Source organism: Canis lupus, chromosome 9 (genome assembly GCF_011100685.1).
Source record: "Canis lupus familiaris isolate Mischka breed German Shepherd chromosome 9, alternate assembly UU_Cfam_GSD_1.0, whole genome shotgun sequence".
Taxonomy (NCBI): Eukaryota; Metazoa; Chordata; class Mammalia; order Carnivora; family Canidae; genus Canis; species Canis lupus.
The window spans coordinates 57,607,992-57,630,593 of record NC_049230.1 but is presented as its reverse complement, the minus strand read 5'-3'; the positions used below and the strand labels follow the sequence as shown (position 1 = coordinate 57,630,593).

Genomic DNA, 22,602 nt, shown 5'->3' with positions numbered 1-22,602 from the left:
CCTGGCAGGTAACACTTCAGCATCTGAAAGCAGACAGCTTCCACTCCTTTCTGAAGGAACCTTAGGTGGAACATTTTTAATACATCACCATGTCACTTTTTAATGTGCCCCAATCTATTAACCACATGGCAAACTAACAGGGATTTTTAAAATATGGGTTTTATGGCTTTATGCTGGTGATTAATTAAATAAATAGCCACTGTTTCACAAATCATCCCTCTAATTAGTCTAAAACAGACACTTTGCATTCACTGGTACTGCCACCATCTGAAGCTCACAGAAGGGCAGGAGTGGTGTGACACAGTCACATCTCTGCACTATGGAGCCCACTGTCACCGGCTCCATAGCTGGCACCCCACCCTGCCACCCAGAGGCAGAGGTGCCATCTTTGCAGGTGCTGCAGTCAGCTGGAATTTGATTCCAGCTGCTCAGAAAAGATATTATCCTTAATTATTCTCCCTCACCCTAAAGGAAACAATGGGACAACAAAAGAATAAAAGTGCAACCTCCAGCTACAAACAGATGAGGTTTCACCAGCGCAGTTCCTAGACAGAGTAAAAAAGTTGGTTCTGGTACTGAGTTTAGGAATAAGTATGGTGCTAGGTCAAACAGGCTTTCCTTAGAACTCAAAACATGTCATTCTTAAACTCAGACATTAAGCAATTTTTCCAAATCTTATTATTTAAAAGACTGAGGTCACTCTTTTAAAAGCTGATAAGAATTCAATCTAACTTGTTTTAGTAGCATATTTTTTAAAATGGTAATTCCTCTGACAGCAAATTTTTAGTGCCAGGAAAAAAAAATCAAATGGGAATATTTTAAGAATCCAATTTTCTTCAGGAAATACATTAAGTAGTTTCTTAATCTTGATATTTAAACCTCATTAGGTATGTTTAGAGAAAGGAAGGAAGGAAAGAGACTGAGAGTGGGTGGGAGAAATGGAAGGAGGGAGGAAGGAATGAACAGAGGGAAGAAAGGAAGAAGGAAAAGAAAAGGCAAACCGGTGGAGGAAAGGAAACGGGCAAGGAAACGGGAAAATTCAGTAGGGTAACACCCAAGTGTGCTACAGAGTGTCCTACAGAAAGGTTGTCCTCATTTCCCCTCTAGGAGGCTCTTTGTAAGAATGGGAGGAAATGGGGTTTAGTAAAAAACACTTGACCCTCTGAAGAGAGTCCTATGCTCTTGGCTAAATCATATAATCCCATTTAGCCTCAGTTTCCTTCCATACTGTACAGGAATTAAGCCCTTACTCTATATAAATCATAGGGACATTGGGTAAAGCACCTAGCACAGTCCTTGCACAGAAGAGATGATCAATAAATGGTGAACATGATGGTGGCCAAGAGAAATGAGTTGAAGGCAGACCCTAAGTTATTTTCACTCTACAGCACCTTTCTGAAAGAGCCTTAGATAGCTGCAGCCAACATTTGCACATGTTATATTCCAAATATGAAAAAGTGAGACAAAAGCACAAAATGCACATGAACACAGAACTACCACGTATGCTCACTGTATTGAAGAAAACCCAAATCACCAGCAACTAAGAAGAAATAGTGTAGTTTCTCTAACTTTCATCTTTATTGGGCAAAGAATTGGGGAAGACTGTTTCTGAGACTGTTTATGTGGTAGAAATTGGAAAGAAAATGTGCTAAGGATGTGGAGAAAAAGGAACACTCGTGTACTGTTTGTGGGAATGCAAACTGGTGCAGTCACTGTGGAAAACAGTATAGAGGTTCCTCAAAAAGTTAAAAATAGGGATGCCTAGGTGACTCAGAGGCTAGGTGTCTGCCTTTGGCTCAGGGTGTGATCCCGGAGTCCCAGGATCAAGTCCCATATTGGGTTCCTTGCATGGAGCCTGCTCCTCCTTTCTCTGCCTCTCTCTCTCTCTCTCTCTCTCTCTCTGCCTCTCTCTGGGTCTCTCATGAATAAGTAAAATCTTAAATTAAAAAAAAAAAAGTTAAAAATAGAACTACCCTACATTCAAGCAATTACACTACTGGGTATTTACCCAAAGAATACAAAAACACTAATTCAAAGGGATACATGCACCCCTATGTTTATAGCAGCATTATCTACAATAGCCAAAATATGGAAGCAGCCCAAGTGTCCATCAATTGATGAATGAATAAAGAAGATGTGGCGCACACACACACACACACACACACACACACTGGAATCTTATTTAGCCATAAAAAAAAAAAAAAAAAAAAGAATGAAACTTTGCCATTTGCAATGACTTGGATGGAGCTAGAGAGTAGTATAAGCCAAATAAGTCAGTCAGAGAAAGACAAATACCATATGATTTTACTCATATGTGGAATTTAAGAAACAAAACAAACCAGCACAAGGGAAAAAAGAGAGAGAGAAACCAAGAAACAGACTCTTATAGAGAACAAACTGATGGTTGCCAGAAGGGAGGTGGTGGGAGGATGGGTTAATAGGTAATGGGGATTAAGGAGTGCACTTGTCATGATGAGTACCAGGTGATGCATGGAAGTGTTGAATCACTACACTGTACACTGTAACATGTAACAACTGTATGTTAACCATCTAGAATCAAAATAAAAACTTTGAAAAAAAGAAAATGATCGAGCTTTGAATTCAACAAGATCTGGCTTGAAAGCTGGCTTCATTACTTACTAGTTGTGTAAATTCAGGCATGTTTGTTCATCTCTGAGAGCCTCAGTTTCTCCATCCCAAAATGGGAAAAGCAACACCTACTTTATAGGGAAGCTAGGAAGAATGAATGAATTAGCAGAGTAGGCACTCTGGCATATATTAAACACTCAAATAGATTCTATTACATTAAGTTGAATCACATGAAACTATTGACAGTCATGGTTTATAACTTACAAAAATTGCAATTCCACATGGTTTCACCTAATACTACAGTGACTGAGACAGTAAATAGGCATGAACTAGAAAAACAAGTGAAAATTCTCAAGAATGCAATGAATTATACTATCAAAATAAGAAGGCAACTAACATCTAAAAGGTGTGTGTGTGTGTGTGTGTGTGTGTGTATAAATTTTTTAAAAAGTAGGCTCCACACCCAGCATAGAGCTCAACACAGGGCTTGAATTCACGATCTTAAGATCAAGACTCAAGACCTAAGCTGAAATCAAAAGCCAGACGCTTAACTGACTGAGCCATTCAGGTGCCCCATAAAAGGCGTTTTATAAGACTGGCTCATGATTCCAATAACATGGCAGTTAATATTTATAAAATACTTACAACAGGGCAAATACTATCCCATATATCTGATATCTGTAATATCAGCTTAGGTGATATTGCAGTGAAGAACTCAGTGAGACAGATTCAACTATTCTCCCCATTTTACAGAAGAAATGGAAGCCTAGAGAAATGAAGTAACCTGCTCAATGTCACAGAGCTGGTAAAGCCATGATATCAGTCTGGAGCTGTCTAAATCCTGAGCCTGAGTTCTTACTCATCACTTAAAATTGCCTCTGAACACTGCAAAGCTGCTTGTTTTGCTTTTAAAAATTATGGGTAGGCAAGGGACTAGAATAGGCATTTCTCCAAAGAAGATATGCAAATGGCCAATAAACACATGAAAAGATGCTCAACATCATGAATTAGAAGAAAAATGCAAGTAGGGGATCCCTGGGTGGCTCGGCGGTTTAGCGCCTGCCTTTGGCCCAGGGCGTGATCCTGGAGTCCGGGGATCAAGTCCCATGTTGGGCTCCTTCCATGGAGCCTCCTTCTCCCTCTGCTTGTGTCTCTGTCTCTCTTTCTCTGGGTCTCCCATTAATAAATAAATAAAATCTTTTTTAAAAAAATGCAAGTAAAAACTACAATGAAATAGCAACTCAAAAAAAAAAAAAAAAAAAAAAAGAAATAGCAACTCACAGCCATCAGGATGGCTATCGAAAAAATCCCAGAACACTGCAAGTTGATGAGTATGTAGAGAAATTAGAAACCTTGTGCACTAGTAGTAGGAAAGTAAAATGTACAGCCTCTGTGCAAAATAGTATGGAAGTTCCTCAGAATATTCAAAATAGAATTACCAAATGACCCAGCAATTCCTCTTCTGGGTATATACCCAATAGAACTGAAAGCATGGTCTTGAAGAGGCATGTGTACACTCATGTTCACTGCAGCATTATTCGTAATAGCTAAAACATGAAAACAACCCAGGTGTCCATTGACAAATGAATGGATAAGCAAAATGTGTATACATACAATGGAATGTTTCTTGGCCTTAAAAAGTAGGGGAAATTCTGCAATATGTTACAACATGAATGAACCTTGAGAACTATGATTGGTGAAATAAACCAGTCACATAAAGACAAATACAGTTTGATTCTATTTATATGAAATACCTTAAAGTAGTCAAAATCATAGAGATAGAAAATAGCTTAGTAGTTGCCAGTAGCTGGAGTGAAGGAGAAAAGGGAAGTTATTGTTTAATGAATATAGAGTTTCAGTTTTACAAGATGAAAAGAGTTATGGAGACGGATGGTGGTGATGATCATACAGTAGTCCCCTTATCCGCAGTTTCGCTTTTCACAGCTTCTGTTACCTGTGGTCAACTGTGGTCCAAAAGCAGAATGATCTTCCTTCTCAAACACCATCAGGAGGTCAATAATACTAGCCTAATGCTGTATCACAGTGCCTATGTCACTCACCTCATTTCCTCTCATCACATAAGCATTTTATCATCATCACTTCACATCATCACAAGAATACAATGAAGAGTACAGTAAGATATTGGAAAGAAAGAAAGACCACATTCACATAACTCTTTTTCTTTTTAGTTTTACAACTCATTTAATGGCAACTGGTAATCATCAAATTAGCAATGGTTATTTTAAAAAGTTATTGCACTAGCTGTGCTGTCATTTCTCAAGGATGATCAGATACCCAGAGTCACAGACATTTCCCACATATGATGTGCATTATATAAATCAGACTTGATTTATCACCAGCCTTGATAAAATCAGACCTAAGGAAAGAACTAGGTCTGGGGACACATGCATGGTGTTAATATAGTGAATGTTTAGCCTGCTTTGATTATTACAAAATCAGAACAGCGAGAATATTCACAAACTTACAGTATATTGTTATAGTTGTTCTACTTTATTATTGTTTTTAATCTCTTACTGTGCCTAATTTTTAAATTAAATTTTATCAAAGGTGTTTATGTATAGAAAAAAACATAGTACATTATTAGGTTTAATACTATCCAGTTTCAGGTATCCACTGGGGGTCTTGGAACAGATATCTTGTTGATAAGGGGGGAAACTACTGATGACATTATGAATGCACTTAATACCACTTATCTGTACATTTCAAAAGGGTTAAGATGGTAAAACAAACAAACAGAAAACACAACTTAAAAAAAAATGTATGGCGACAAGAAGCAAATTATTTACAAATCACTTTCCCAGCCTTGCAAAGGATGGACATGACAGAAGGGAAGCAAGCCCCAGTTGTGAGAGTATTTCAAACTAGCACCTGCAGTAACAGGGATGATGATACATTCAAAAGCTCCATTGTAACCATGGCATTAGAGGCAACCACTTCTCCCATATCATAGTGTTATTTCAAAAGAAAAAAAATGCAGACATGCTTCGAAGTTTTCAGGAAAAATCCTAAAGTTTTAATCAAACAGCTGCTGTGTTCCCATTATGTTATAGTCAAGCCTTTTCGCTATGTGACAAAGACAGCAGAGCTTTTCATTTATTTGTTCATTTATCTATTTATGTTTATGTCTTACTTCCTGAATCCTTTCATGTAAACCGTGAACAAGTCATCACAGAAAGGAAAATGGCACTGACAGTGGATGCTATGAATCTACTCCTTTTAAAAAAAGAATTCAAGTCAAGGAAATCCCCAAATGCCACTTTCAAAGCAATGATTGTAAAAGCAATCACACTTGCATTTAAGGCTTCTTGGAGCCGCCTCTGTGGCACCAAATCCACCAAAGATAAAGAAGATGTTTGCGCTAAGTTGGGAAAGTGGAGACATCAGCATTTCTGCCTTTAGCCCATTATTTCTGTTCTCCAGACAGCACCTGATAAAGCACTGAGAGTGTTGTCTTCTGAGCAGCCACTGCTCCTGTGAAGCCTGTGCTCAGGGGTTTCCCTGGGGTTTCCTCTCCGACAATTGCAGCAGAGACTCTGAGAGGAGCCCAAACGAGCTCTGCCTTAACCTTCCCGTAAACTGATATTTCCATAGAGGATTAAGACAAACATTTCAAATGAGTGAATTTCCTTTACTAAAAAACTAAAGTGACAATAGTAGTACCAAGAGAAATATACAAAGATGATGAATAAGACACACTTTTGTCTTGGGCATGCAAAAATCTAGAGCAAAAGGTTAGATGGAGGTGGGCTACACAATTCCCTCTTATTTCTTATGCTCTATGTTGGAGCTCTAATAAAAAGTTATACAAGAATTACATTGAGGCCTGGTCTACCAGGAGGAAGAGGGAGAAAGTCTAAGTGCTTCATATTATCTGATATATGCTGATGCTGCATGGTATATATTTCTGTATTCTTATTATAAATTTTTCTATTCAGAAGAATGTAACTATGTCTCTTTTCTAATAAAGTATTTCCAGAACTCTGGGGATGCCAAACAGTTCCTTGTTGAATTGGTAAGAATGAAAATTTCTATCCTTGAGGTCCCTATAGAAGGGAACAAGATTCCTTCTCCAAAAGTATGCTGGGCAGCTCCCTTGGGCTAAGGAAGTCAAAACTCCCTCTGACCAAAGAGGTAGGGTTATATGTGCTCCTGAACTAACTAAACAGAACACAAAAGAAAAGGCCAAAGTGGAGAATATCACTATTACTAAATCCAAGTCTCGGAAAGCTGAGGGGAACCAGAGGGTCTTCTTGGCTTTGGTCACCTGCCAAGCTTCATATTTTCCCCCTTATCTTCTGACACTGTGGTGTCTTTCTTGCTTTTCCCTTTATGGTTATGTCTCCCACATACCCATATTCAGTTTTACAATATTACATGTATAATGTGAGATATTTCACATTTAACACTTTGAACACTTCTGGAAAGAGAATGGCTAAAATTAAAAGCAGCTAACATCTACTCTATGTGTCAGGCACCAGGCTGAGCCCTTTACTGTATATAATCTGTTTTGATCTTCAAAACTGCCCTCACTTACCCCATTTTATAGATAAATAAATATGAAGAAATTAAATCATATATAATCTGTTTTGATCCTCAAAACTGCCCTCACTTACCCCATTTTATAGATAAATACGAAGAAATTAAACCATTAAAAGTCACACAGCAAAAAATAAAATAAAATAAAATAAAATAAAATAATAAAATAAAAAAGTCACACAGCTAGTGAAAGAACTCAGATGGACACCCAGGTCCAGTGGGACTCAAAAAATTACAATCTTTAACTTATTACAATTCTCCCCAAAATCAGTATACTTTTAAAAGCCTTTTTTTGGGGGGGAGGGGGGAGCCTTTTTATTATATTCCGAATCAACATTTTCATGAAATCAAGAACAATGACATATTTATGCATAAATTGTTTCTTTCTTTCTCATCCTTTTATAATATTCTTTCTACAACATTTAAGATAACACATTTAAAAAATTGTTTTACTAAAGGACTTGTATTTCAGCCATATGGCAAAATATGTACTCTGACCAACAGTCTAACAAAAAACATTTTGATAAGCTATAAAAATATTCATTTTACCTAATTCAATAGGCTGGCAAGTGTTTAAGAAATTCACAAAGGCTCAAAAATTAAGTGAAATGGGCAACTCAGAAAAGAAAACAGAACACAGTTTTTACTAATATTGATATTTGCTAAAGTGATATTAAGTGTCTACTTTCTTGGTCAGATGGATACACAGTACAGCTCATCCATAATCTGTAATAAAGCTGGAACCCAAAAGACCTACACATGAATGTAAATTAGAATTAGGGCCCCCTACCGGACAAGGAAAAACTTCACGTCCAAACAAAATTTTTTTTTCTCCTGAGACTTTATAACCACAACCTTCATATAAGATTTTCATGCCAAATTCATATCTGATGGATAGACCAAAAAGCCTCAAATCAAGAATTTAAAGTCATTCTGGGGGTGCCTGGCTAGCTCAGTTGGTAGAGTGTGTGACGCTGGACCTCAGGATTGTGACTTTGAGCTCCACCTTGGGTGTAGAGATTACTTTAAAAAATAAAATCTTAGGGTGCCTGGGTTGCTCAGTAGGTTGAGCTTTTTCAGCTCAGGTCATAATCCTGGGGTCCTAAGATTGCCCTGCATAGGGCGCCCTGCTCAGCAGACAGCCTGCATCTCCTCCCCACTCCTGTTCTCTATCGCTATCTCTGTCTCTCAAATAAATAAATAAAATCTTTAAAAGTAAATAAATAATGGTGTAAAAAATAAATAAATAAAATCTTTAAAAAATAATAATAGGGCAGCCCTGGTGGCTCAGCGGTTTAGTGCCACCTTCAACTCAGGGTGCGATCCTGGAGACCTGGGATGGAGTCCCACGTCAGGCTCCCTGCATGGGGCCTGCTTCTCCCTCTGCCTGTGTCTCAGCTTCTCTCTCTCTCTGTGTCTCTCATGAATACATAAATAAAATCTTTAAAATAATAATAATAATAATAATAATAATAATAATAATAATAATAATAATAATAAAGTTGTCCTGGGCTACCAGGCAAAAGCTAACAAAACACCTTGCAGGAGGAACCTACATGACTCCATAATTACAAAAGAAAGTTGCAGGGATGCCTGGGTGGTTCAGCAGTTAAGCATCTGCCTTCGGCCTAGGGCATGATCCTGGAGTCCCAGGATCCAGTCCCGCATCAGGCTCCCTGCATGGAGCCTGCTTCTCCCTCTGCCTATGTCTCTGCCTCTCTCTCTCTCTGTGTCTCTCATGAATGAATAAATAAATAAAATCTTGAAAGAAAGAAAGAAAGAAAGAAAGAAAGAAAGAAAGAAAGAAAGAAAGAAAGTTAGTTAGTTAGTTAGTTAGTTGAAGAAAGTAAGTTGTTACAGCCTCAAATCATAAAGCATAGAAAGCATCATAGAAGAGACCTAACAATGACTGGAGTTAACGGAATGATCAGAAATGGAACATAAAAGTTTAAAGAAAAATGTTAAAGTATTAAAAACATGGGTAAGAAAGAGCAAGACACTGTAAAATCTTACACAGGTTGTGATCTGATATCATGGTTGTGTAAGAGAATGTCAGTATCCTTAGGAGATACAAGCTAAAGTATTTAGGACTGAATGCCAATTTTGAAACAGCTAAGTAAAACATAAAGCAAATATGGAAAATCTTAGCAATTAATGAACACAGGTAGTATGTATAAGGGTGCTCACTGATTACTGAGAAAATTACAATTACTGAGAAAATTATTAAATATTTCATTAAAAAAAGTTTTAAAAATTCCAAAGCAGATTTTTAGAAGATCAAGATGGAACTTCTAGGAATAGGAATGAAAAATACAATGACTAAAATCGCCAAGTGCAATGTATGGGTTCCATAGCAGAAAAGAGAGTATGTGAATTGGAAGATAGAATGGAATAAATTACCTAGAATGTAACCCAAAGAAAGAAACACGGAGAAGTATGTAAACGGGGTCAAGAGATAGGGAAGATCAAGTAACAAATTCTAACAAGCTTAACTAGAATTTAAGAAGGTGTAGAGGCAATGTCTGAAAAGAGACTGACTGAGAGTTTCCAGAACTGATGAAAAGACAACTGCACAGACTGAGAAAGTCCAGTGAAACCCAAAGAGGAAAAACAAGAAAAAAAATCTGTATCTAAACATGAAACTGCATATATACTAGGCAAATACTAACCAAATGGAGCTGGTATAGCTGTGTAAGGGGGGTGGGGGGGAGGAGTCACTAGAGATAGAGACACAAATCACAAACAGTTCAATTTACCAGGAAGAAATAATTCTGAACTTGTATGAACCTAAAAACATAATCTCCTAATATGTAAAAGAAAAATCTCTCAGAACTCTATAAAGGAAAATAGGCAATCTAATAACATACTGGAAAATTCTAATGTATTTTTGTCTAACTGATAGTGCAGGCAGACACAAAACATCAATAAAGATACATATTTTAACAGAATTAACGGCCTTGACCTAATGGACATATTTAGAATTCTGCAAACAATAGCAGCAGTTGCTCCAGAATTCTTTCCAGGTTCACAGGTAATATTTATGAAAAGCGACCTACATTAGTGGACATAAAACCATGCTCAACAAATTTCAAATAATTGGTATCATTAAGCCAGTTTTCTCTAACCATAAAACAATAAAGTTAGAATCAATAACTAAAATGCAAAATTATAAAAACCGAATATATTTGGAAATTTAGTAACATAAATAATTCATGTATCAAATAAGAAGTAATAATTAAAAATATCTAGGGATGGACATATCCAAAAAATGTGAGATTATGAGCTAAAGCTAAAGGAAGAAGGACCTATACCTCCATAGCAAGTAAACATTGTAATGACTCCCCTGAAGCATCTATGGCCATTTTGCAATCATACACTGATAGAGGAATGCCACACTTCAAGAAGAACTGCTGGACATTGTTGAAGCTAAAAATGGACCATGGCTACACTACAGTCCCAATCAGGAGTGGCCTTAAAAGACAACGGTGATAGGGAATCTTCCCAATAGTCAGAGTTCAGGACAATGCATTTGTTCATCTTCTTTGCGTCAAAGTGAAGACAAAGTGTCAGGAGGTTAAATATATAGACTCTTGGGAACTTGGACCTCAGCAGAGTCCCATCACCCTAACCAGTAAGAGTGGCTCACTGTGCCTAAACTGTGCAAACAACAATGATTTATGCTGAACAACTCCCTTCCTTCTAGGACTCTGGAATTTTGGTACCTGCTAGGCAGAGGGTGCCCATGTGATGAGCTTCCAATAGAAACTGTGAAACTTAGTTTCCAATAGAAACTAAGTCTCTAATAAGCTTCTCTAGTAGACAGTATTTTGCCCATGTTGACATAACTTGTAGCTGGGAGGAATTAAGCATGCCTGGTGTAATGCCACTGAGAGAGAACTCTTAAAAGTGTATACCTGGACCTCATCCCATATGCCTTTTCCCTTGGTTGACTGTACTTCATATCCTTTTGCTATAATAAATCATAGACATGAGTACAACTATATGCTGAGTCCTGTAAATCCTCCTAGTAAATTGCTGTCTGGGGAATTCCCAACACAGCTTTACCTTCAGCCAGTTTCTTTATTATTGGTCTCTCCAGTGCTGGCACAAAGGACACGTGAATAGACTAGCCATGGTAGCAGAGACTGAAGCTATATATAGGCCCAACACCATTATCTCCCACTCACCAAGGCTGATATTAGTACTGCCTACTGTCAAATATCAAATCTGACAGCAACAGAAAATAATGCTGTGCCCCTTATACAGTATCATCCCTAAGAAGACCAAACAACCATTTGGTGACAAGCTGAATACACTGGACTGCTTCTACTCTGAAAGTGGTCTTGCTAGAGACCAATACTTATTCAAGTAGGGGCTTGCCCTTGCTGCCAGTAATGCCTCAGCTAGCACCATTATCTCAGTGTTTGATCACCAAAGGGCAACCCACAAAATATTCTACCAGACTGAGGAACCCAATTTATAGAAAAGGAGATATAACAGAAGCATATAACCATGGGATCCTTTGGTCATATCATATAGCATACTGCCCCAAACAGAAGCATATAACCATGGGATCCTTTGGTCATATCATATAGCATACTGCCCCAAAGCTGTCAATTTAAAAGAGTGATTCAACAACATGTTGAAGGTACAGATAAGGCATTAGGTCACAGATGACACCCCATAAGGCTGGGATGCCATAACTAGGAAGCAACATATATGCTAAAAATCAACAACCATTGTATGGTATTATGTCCCCAGCAGGTAAAATACATGGTGCTAGGAACCCAGAAGAAGCAAGATTAGCCATTATTCCCACCCACTTGGGGAACGTTTCCAATCTCCAGAAATTAGGGCTCTGCAGATTTTAGAGAACTTGGTTTCTGAAGGGAGAACACTTCCACCAGGAAACAGAAGTCCCACTAAATGTTAAACTATGCCATTCGTGCTCCTTATGTCAAGTGATATCAGAAAAGAAGGAAAAGCATGATCCTGACAGGAGTAATTAATGCTCATCAGGAGAAGGTAGGTCTGCTGTTATATAACAGAGGCAGGAAGCAATACATCTGGCCAATAAGTCTTCTTAGGCATATTTTGTTCTTCTTTTGCCCAATTTCAATGGTAAATGGACAAATGAAGCAGTCATAGCCTTTGGCCAAGGACTTGGAACTCAGAGATAAGGGTCTGAGTCATCATACCATAAAAGCCACCTAGAACAGCAGAGATGCTGAGATTGAAAGGACGAAAATGGATATTTGAAGAGGGGGATGAGTTTCACTTGTGTCCTCAGGATCAGCTGCAGAAACGAGGACTGCAGTTTATTTCACTAACCTTCCTTGTATAAGTTTCCCCCAATGAAAAGAAGCCCACCACAGATGTAAAGGAATGGTCCCAAAACTTTTATGAAGCAAGTAAACACAAGTGGCACCAAAGGCAGACTGGCATGGTCACTAGCTGCACCCCCAAGATGCCATCTTCAGGAATGAACGGCACATTTCTCCAGCTGCTGGATGGTTGCTATCAGCTGCTAGTCCTTTCCTGGAATTAAACCAGGTTGATAGAGCCATCTTGCCCAAGATCACACCCTCTTTTCAGGGAGGCAGCATCCAATGATAAGTCAGATGCAAGGAATATAAAGGCTTGGCTGTCTTGCCCAACTTGTGGCAACTCTTAAGTGTCATCCTAGTTTCAGAATGGCCCTACTCTTCCTTCTACTCAATCCTGTTTCCTTCTCTTCTCCCCATAGATGTTGATCCAGAAAGCACTCTCTAATAAACTTCCTGCATGTGTATCTCCATTTCAAATTCTGCTTCCCATGGGAACCTAAACTGCAACAACAGTTGTATTAGCAAGTTCTAACAAACATTCAAAAATAGATAATGCTACTATTACCCATATTATTCAATGGTACTAAAACAGAATAATTCCTATCACTTTATAAGGCTACCAAAACTCCATATCAAAACATGAGAGTATGAGATAGGAATACTACAGGCCAAGTTTACTCATGAACAAAGATGCAATAATCCTAAAGAAAATATTAGCAAACCAATTCAGCATTATATAAAAACTAGGATACTTAATGACCAAAGTTTATTTTATCGTATGCAAGGCTGGTTAAACAAAGAAAAAACATTATGTAATTGTTCTGATTAAGAAATTAAAGAAAAAATATTATGGCAGTATACATTAAATATAGAAAAAGCACTCAGTACATTCAACATTCACTCATGATTAAAAAATGATTATCTTAGCAAACTGGGAGTAAAAGGGACCTTTCTTAATCCAACATAAGCCCTTTAACCAAACAGCAAACTTTTTTTTTTTTTTTTTAAGATTTTATTTATCTACTTGACAGAGAAAGAGAGAGACAGAGAACACAAGCAGGGGGAACAGCAGAGGGAGAGGGAGAAGCAGAAGCAGGCTCCCCCCATGAGCAGGGGGCCAGATGCAGAGCTTGATCCCTGGACCCTGGGACTACAACCTGAGTAGAAGGCAGATTTTTAACCAACTGAGCCACCCAGGCACCCCAACAAACATCATTCTTAATGATGGAATACAGAAAATATTTCTTTAATATCAGGAACATAGCAAGATTACCTTTTTCAGCATGGTATTAAGAGGTCTTAGCCAACTCAGTAAAGTAAAAAAAAGAAAAGTATAAGGATTACAAAGAAAACAATAAGACTATCGTTATTTGCAAATGACTGATGCCAGAGGGGAAAAAAAAAGGTATGAAATAGGATTACTACAAGTTTACTAAGGTTGTTGAAATAAAAACAATCGAGAAAAATCAACTGCCTCTGTTAATGACGAAAATCTCTGTTAGTGAATACATACAACTAAGAAGAAGAAAAGGAAGAGGAAGAAGAAAAGCAAGAGGAGGTGGAGCAGCAGCAGCAACTAGCAAAAAACAGACACTATGATTTAACAGATATTGGGAGCAGAATAAAAAAATATTAAGTATTTGTTGGGGCACGCAGGCGGCTCAGTGGTTGAGTGTCTGCCTTTGGTTTAGGTCGTGATTCCAGGATCCTAGGATAGAGTTCCGTGTCAGGCTCCCTATTGGGAGCCTGCTTCTCACTCTGCCTATGTCTCTTCCTCTCCCTGTCTCTCATGAACAAATAAATAAAACCATAAAAAATATTAAGTATTTGTGAATCAATCTAACAAAAGACATGACTTCTATGGAGAAAATTATAAAATTTTATGAGAGACATTTGAGATCACTTAAGTACATGAAGAGACCTACATGTTTAAAATGGTAAAGATATCAATTCTCTCAAACTGATCTACAAATTCAGTCCAATCAAAATCTCAACAGGAATTTTTTTAAAAACTTGTCAAGCAGTTTGATAATATACATGGAAGGATCAAGAATACACAGAATGCTCATAATTAAGAAAAAAAGTGTTTAAGGGTCATGATTTACCATATATCAGAAACTGTTCTAAGCATGAAATTATTAAGATAGTGTGATACTAACCTGGAGCAAATAAACCACTGGAAAAAAAAGAGAGAGCTCAGAAAAAATAGCACACACACAGGGAAGTCTGATAGATATATGACTAAGCTAGCACCATGGAGCAGGGGAAAATGAGACTTAAACAACTAATGCCCAGATAACTGATCAATTATCCAGAAAAAAAAAAAACTGAAATTGCACCTTTACCTCATATTATATGTCTAGAAAAAGGATTCTAGACAGATTATTGAAATACTAAAACTTAAATGCAACATATGAAAATATCTTTATGATCCTGGGTATGGAAGGATTTCTTAAGACAAAAAAAGAGTAAGAAAGCAAAAGCCTCATAAATTCATACATTAAAAATAAGAATTTCTGTTCATCAAAAAATACACCACAGAGATAATGAAGACAAACCACAAATAACATTTCTGCAGGCCAGCCTGGGTGGCTCAGCGGTTTAGCGCCGCCTTCAGCCAAGGGTGTGATCCTGGAGACCTGGGATCAAGTTCCACGTCAGGCTCCCTGCCTGGAGCCTGCTTCTCCCTCTGCTTGTGTCTCTGCCTCTCTCTCTCTGTCTCTCATGAATAAATAAATAAAATCTTTAAAACAAATTTTTTTCTGCAACAAAATGATTGATATATACATACATAAAAATGGTTACTATCCAAAATACGTTTTAAAAAATTCCTTCAGGAGCGCCTTAGGTGACTCAGCTGGTTGAGCATCTGCCTTCAGCTCAGGTAGTGATCATGTAGTCCTGGGATAGAGCCTTGTGTCTGGCTGTGCAATCAACGGGGAGCCTGCTTTTCCCTCTCCCTCTCCCCACTAATGCTCTCTCTAACAAATAAAATCTTTAAAAAAAATTTTTTTAATAAATAAATTTTTAAATAACAATCCCTCCAAATCACTAAGAAATTATAAGCAAAGGGGCGCCTAGGTGGCTCAGTCAGTTACACAACTGACTCTTTTTTTTTTTTTTTTAATTTTTTTAATTTTTATTTATTTATGATAGTCACAGAGAGAGAGAGAGAGAGAGAGAGAGAGGCAGAGACACAGGCAGAGGGAGAAGCAGGCTCCATGCACCGGGAGCCTGACGTGGGATTCGATCCCAGGTCTCCAGGATCGCGCCCTGGGCCAAAGGCAGGCGCCAAACCACTGCGCCACCCAGGGATCCCGACACAACTGACTCTTGATTTCAGTTCAGGTCATGATCTCATGGTCATGAGATTGAGCCCCATGTTGGGCTCCACACTTGGCAGATAGTCTGCTTGAGATTCTCTCTCTTCCTCTCCCTCTGCCCCTCCCCCTTAAAATAAAGAAAAAAAATCTTAAAAAAATGATAAACAAAGGATTTGAACAGTATCTCACAGAATAACCAATGGACACACAAAAGAGGTTCAATGCCAATTATAATCTGAGAAATACAAATTCAAATCACAATGACATATAATTTCATACTTACAAGACTGGAAAAAATTAAGCCTGATGGGATAATTGGGACACTTACCGCTGTAAATGGGAATAACCATTTTGGAAAAACAATTTATCATCATCTATTAAGGCTGAAGTTGCATATATATCCTTTGACCCTGTAATTCCAAATCTCCATGTATTCTGGAACAGGATTTTTGAAGCCATGGTCCTGACTATTGGGAAATCAATTTAGCCAATTTTGACCAATATTTCTTTAATTAATCAATTAAGCCAATTTTGAGCAATATTTCTTTAATTAACCACAACAGACTAGATCAGAATAAAAAGTATCAGGGTACATTTGCACTCAATGAAGATAAGTATTCTTACAGGAAAATTTTGCTTCCATATGTTATATATTGTTTTTTTTTATATGTTATATATTGATACATATGTGTGTACACCACACATTACAGGTATGTGTGGTGGGTCAAGATATAAAATGTATCTCCCATTATAGATGTGATTCATTGTCAAAAACACTTCTAAGCCTCTGCCTTGGGTTAATTCTTGGACATGTAAATTATTTATAAATAGTACTGCTTGTGGTAGCAAAAACAACCCAAGTGTCCATCAACAACAAAATCAATCAATAAACTGTAGTATTCTCATATAAGGGCGTTCTCCATTAATGAAAATGAATTAACTACAACTGCAGGCATCAACACAAGTAAATCTCAGGAATACAATGTTGAGAGAAAAAAATCACAGAAGAATTTAAGGCATAAGTCCATTTATATAAAGTTCAAAAATGTATTGTTTAGAGATACAAACACAAGGGATAAGAAGCAAGAGAGTTAAAGACACTTCTGTGAGTGGGAGGAGAGCAAGAATACAGAGGGGACTTCAAAAGTAAAATGATGCTCTTCCTCCCACACTGGGTGATGGCTACATGAGTGATTACTACAAAATTATTCATATCTTGGATTATCTTTAAAATGTTTTTCTGCATTTACTCAATATTTTAATTTTCAAAAATTTAAGACATATTTACAAGTAAACCACATCTGTATTTCAAAGATGGGTAGGGAGCCTCACAAACTTTCCAGCTTATGTGGAGAAGAAAAGTGCCCAATTATTCCCAAGTAACCAAAAATTTCCTTAAGAAGAAGGGAGGAAAGGAAAGAGAAATTATTATGTGCTAAAAGCATTTTTAAACAATTTCTCTTCATACTCTTTCCTCCTTCAAATGCTCTGGTTCCCTATAGTTTACAAATCAAAAAGCCCTCTTAAAGCATAAGGCTGAATACTAGAGACAGCGCATTATATGACTGCAATGAATGAAGGAACAGAATGTTCACAGGAAAAAGCAATCCAAAATTCCTACTACGTTTAATTGAAGCTCTGGAAAACTTCAAAAGGATTTCAGTTGCTAATTCAAATGCTGGTCTATATTTGATTAAATGCAAGATTATTACTTGAACACAAAGACATAATCTTATGGTACACTGTCAAGTATTAATTTTTTTTTCCAGAGTGAAAGAAAAAAAGAATACCAAGAGATTTCTAATGGAGAAAACACACACATCAAATGATATTTTTCAACAAGGACCGAAAAAACAAACCAAAACCAAAATATTCACCCTATTTAATACAGGATCTTATAAGCACTGCAGGAAAGGGTCACTGGTATAGAATGTCATTTTCCAACTCCACCCTCCCTTTTTTCACTCTTTAAAATTTATCTTAATATTCCCTGCTTGGCACAGACACTGGCTAGGCTCCATTTTAGTAATGTTTACATCTTGCAATCTAAAGAAAGAATGAACATTTGCTTAATGCCAACTCTTAGCTTAATGTCAAATACTTGGTGGTGGTAGTAGTGACAATGTAATAGCAACAACACTAGAGAAAGTAGTCAGAGGTATAAAAAGTAAAAAAGAAAGAGGTAAAATGAAATTGATATGTTATTCTACATATTATTGTATGTTTTTATTTTTTTATTTTTTTTTATTTTATGATAGTCACACAGAGAGAGAGAGAGAAGCTGAGACACAGGCAGAGGGAGAAGCAGGCTCCATGCACCAGGAGCCCGATGTGGGATTCGATCCCGGGTCTCCAGGATCGTGCCCTGGGCCAAAGGCAGGCGCCAAACTGCTGCGCCACCCAGGGATCCCCATATTATTGTATGTTAATAATATTCCTATATATGTGAAAATCCTATAAGAATTAAAAACAACTATAAATCAAATTTGGTAATATAAAGGAATAAACAATTAACACAGAAATCAGCAGCCTCCATACACAAAAATAGTAGAAACAGAAAATAAGGCCCCATTCACAATAGCAGTAACTGGAAATATTTAGGAATAAACTTAAGAAATATTCAAGAAGGGACGCCTGGTGGCTCAATGGTTAAGCGTCTGCCTTTGGCTGGGGGCGTGATCCCGGAGTCCTGGGATGAGTCCCGAGTCCTGCATCAGGCTCCCCGCAGGGAGCCTGCTTCTCCCTCTGCCTGTGTCTTTGAGTCTCTCATGAATAAATAAATAAAATCTTTTAAAAAAAGAGAGAAAGAAAAGAAATATTCAAGACATATTTAAAAAACAAAACAAAACTTCCGGGACACCTGGGTGGCTCAGTCACTTAAGTGTCTGCCTTCAGCTCAGGTCATGACCTCAGGGTGCGGTTCAGCAAGGAGTCTGCTTCTCCCTCTTCTCCTCCCTCCTCCTACCTCTTACCGTGCTCATGATCTTTCACTATCAAATAAATAAATAGATAGATAGATAAATAAATAAATAAATAAATAAATAAATAAATAAATAAATAAAATCTTAAAAAAAAACTTCCCCCCAAAAATAAGTTCAAAATCCAGAAGCTACAAAGGAAAAATGATAAATTTCACTCCTTAAAAAGAAAAATTTGCGTACAGTCCAAAAAAATCTATAAACAAAGTCAAAAGATATACCAGATAAACAACAAACTGGACTAATCTCCCTAATATATAAAGAACTAGAAAATAAGAAAAAGATCAAGATTCCAATATATCTGGGAAGCTTACAAAACTGCCACATTCTTAAATAAAAGGTTCAATATCTCACTCATATGAGAAATACAAATTAAAATTACACAGATTCACTTTTTACCTATTAGACTGGCAAAATTCCAAACATTTTATAAATTCTATAGTGAGGCTATGAGGAAACAGGCACTCTCTTAAATTGCTGGTTAGAATGTAATTGGCACAAATCCTATGGAGGACAATTTGGCAATACTTAACAAAAATTACAAACACATATTCCCTTTGACCCAGCAATTCTACCTCCTGGAATTTATCCTGCATATATAATTGCACACATGCAGAATGCCACGTGTACATGATTACCCACTGCTGCATTTGTTTATAATAGCTAAAGATTAGAAATAACTCAAGTCACCCTCAACAGAGAATTGGCTGAATAAATTATAATATTTCCAAACAATGGAATACTATGCAGCAATATGAAGGAATGAGAAACTCTCTGGGCACTAATATAGAGTGATTTCCAAGTAATACTGTTATGTAGAAAAGCAACCTCTGGAACAGTGTTCATAGTACGTTACATTTTGTGTAAAAGGGGAGAAAAATAAGAATATATGTTCATATCTGCATATAGACATTCAGGAAGATACATAACTGACTAGTGAAATGGGTATGGGTAGGTACTAGATGAATAGGGGACAGAAGGGAAAGAGACTTTTCATGGTGTAATACTTTTTCACATTTTTGGATCATAAAAAGCACTGCCCCTTGGGGTGCCTGGGTAACTCAGTCGGTTAAGAGTCATACTCTTGATTTCCGCCTCAGGTCATAATCTCAGGGTTGTGGGATGGAGCCCTGCATCAGGCTCCAAATGTGAAGCCTGCTTAAGATGCTCTCTCTCCATCTCCCTCTGCCTCTCCCCTCCCCAACCCCCCAAAAAAGCACTACTGCTTTAAAATATGAACTCAAAAATAATAACAACAGCAACTATCATTTACTGAATACTTCTTTCCAAGGTGAACATATATTAATCTCACCTAATATTCATAAGACACCAAAGTAGGTAATATTAACCCCAGTATAAAGGAGAAAAGACTGAGGTCCCGAGAAGTTTCAAATCTGTAAATCAGTGATATCACCTGTCTCACAGGTTGTTGTGAGGATTAAATGAGATTATATAAGATATTTCACACAATGCTTGACACACAGTAAATGCTTAATCAATAATTTACCATTCCAAGGTAATAACTATTTTCAAAGATGTTTCAATCAACTGAATCATATAAAATATAATAAAATCAGACAAGGAGTTTAGCAAAGATGTTTTAATTGAAATTTTTATACATGTAGATTAAATAGCCTCTTCTAATTAATTGGAGGCTGCTTTAGATATGCTATATCCTCACTATATAAATTACATAGTCATTAAAATAACTGTTCATATCCCATAATTATGCATGGTTCTTTGAGGCTACTGTTAAATAGTGCGACTATACTTAATCAGAAAAGATATCAACTGAAGAACTTAGAAGCGTAATCATTATTTTAATAAGGGGGGGGGCTATACATATGATGGTAACTTCAAGACAAATTCCCAAATTTAAAATCTGATTCCAAAAAATGTCACTTCAAATTCACTTGGTTACTCACGGACAACAGGCTGTCCCATACCATGAAACTACATAATCACTGCACATGTTGCAAGTCTGTAAGTAAGATGTTCTTTGGGAGAAGTTTCAAAAGAAATGTCAGCTTTTCCCTTTCTAGAAACAAGCTATCCCATCTAGAATGCCCTTTTATATTTAACCTCAAATAAAGAATGCAAAGAAAAAGAAAAAACTACAAGGAAACAGCTGACTTTTCATAAGCTCACTGAAACCATATTCAATATAAATGCGATCAGATTGAATTCAAGGCAGAAGCTTATTTTATTTATTTATTCATGAGAGACACAAAGAGAGGCAGAGACACAGGCAGAGGGAGAAACAGGCTCCATGCAGGAAGCCTGATGTGGGACTCGATCCTTGAATTTGGATCACGCCCTGAGCCAAAGGCAGATGCTCAACTGCTGAGCCACCAGGGGTCCCTGAAACATTTTATTTTAATTGTAGTTTTAAGTGTCTGTCTTTGTCCGAAAGATAAGCTATATTTGATCATCCAGTTACATGGTAAGAAAAATACACATGGGCAGCCCAGGTGGCTCAGCAGTTTAGCACTGCCTTCAGCCCAGGGCGTGATCCTGGAGACATGGGATCGAGTCCCACGTCGGGCTCCCTGCATGGAGCCTGCTTCTTCCTCTGCCTGTGTCTCTGCCTCTCCCTCTCTCTCTCTCTCATGAATTAAAAAAAAAAAAAAAGAATCTAAAAAAAAAAGAAAAATACACATGTACACAAGAAAAAAAAACAAAATATAAAGTCTCTATCATTAAGACATTAAAGTTTAAAATTTATTGTTAAGACGATGCTCTGTACAACATTTAGTGGCTGTAACTCTAAGAGCCACTGAAGAAACTGCTCTTTCTAGTCATGGGCTCCCTAGCTCTAGCAACAAGAGGTCTTCCTCCCTTGTAAAAGTACTGGGAAGAGTAGTTCCTGTTCTTTTTCTCAGGAAGACTGAATTCCCTGGTATGGCCTCACCTGTTCCAGGCTCTCTCAGAAGTGTCTGCTCAAGTTGTTTCTGTGCTGAAACTGTGGGGTTAGGACCCTGGCCAGCCTTCTAGAGTCAGGTCTTAGAGTCTAGTTCTCTCTGATCCCAGCACTGGCATGGAAAGGGTATGAGATAGCAATTCTGTTAAGTCTGTCTCCTCTACAGATACAGTCTCTTCTTGGGTAAATCATTCTAATGTCTAGACATACACTGCCCAAAACAATAATGACTAGCCACATGTGACTGACTAAATTTAAATTAAATAAATTTTTAAAAGATTTTATTTATTTGAGAGAGAGAGAGAGAGAGAGCACAAGCAGGGGGAGGGGCAGAGGGAAAGGGAGTAGCAGACTCCCCGCTGAGCAGGGAACCCAATGTGGGACCCGATCCCAGGACCCCAGGATCATGACCTGAGCAGAAGGCAGACAGACGCTTAACCAACTGAGCCACCCAGGCACCCAACTTTTTAAATTTAATTTTAAATTTAAATTAATTAAATTTAAAACTAAATTTTAAAACACAGTTCGATAGTCACCCTAGCCACATTTCAACAGATTAACAGTCATCTGTGGCTAGTGGCTACAATATCGGACAGCACAGATATAGAGAACATCCATCACTATAGAAAGTTCTACTGCACAGTGCTGGTCTACACTCAATAGATACTCAGGTATCAGGCTAAAGATCCTAACCAGATTTGCCAATAACAAAATTAATATTCTTTTCAAATTTCTACATCTACCTCTCAAAATTCCAAAGTCAGACTGGGCACAGGTGTGGGAATGTTCATTTCCAAATCCTTAACAATAATAACTAACGTGAATAGAACATTTATGTACCAGCCACTAAACTAAGAACTTTAATTATCTAATTTAATTCTCACTACAATCTTATAAAAGAGGTGTTA

At 37.4% G+C, this 22,602-nt stretch overlaps 1 protein-coding gene and 1 non-coding gene across 11 annotated transcripts in view; both read right to left on the bottom strand.

The window, feature by feature from the left end:
- Window positions 1–22,602, bottom strand: part of MAPKAP1 (MAPK associated protein 1) — a 252,740-nt gene that overhangs the window by 155,309 nt on the left and 74,829 nt on the right. The window lies entirely within an intron of this gene.
- LOC119873478 lies at window positions 4,938–5,069 on the bottom strand. The gene has a single exon (XR_005365067.1). It is a non-coding gene; the product is annotated as a small nucleolar RNA SNORA72 (small nucleolar RNA).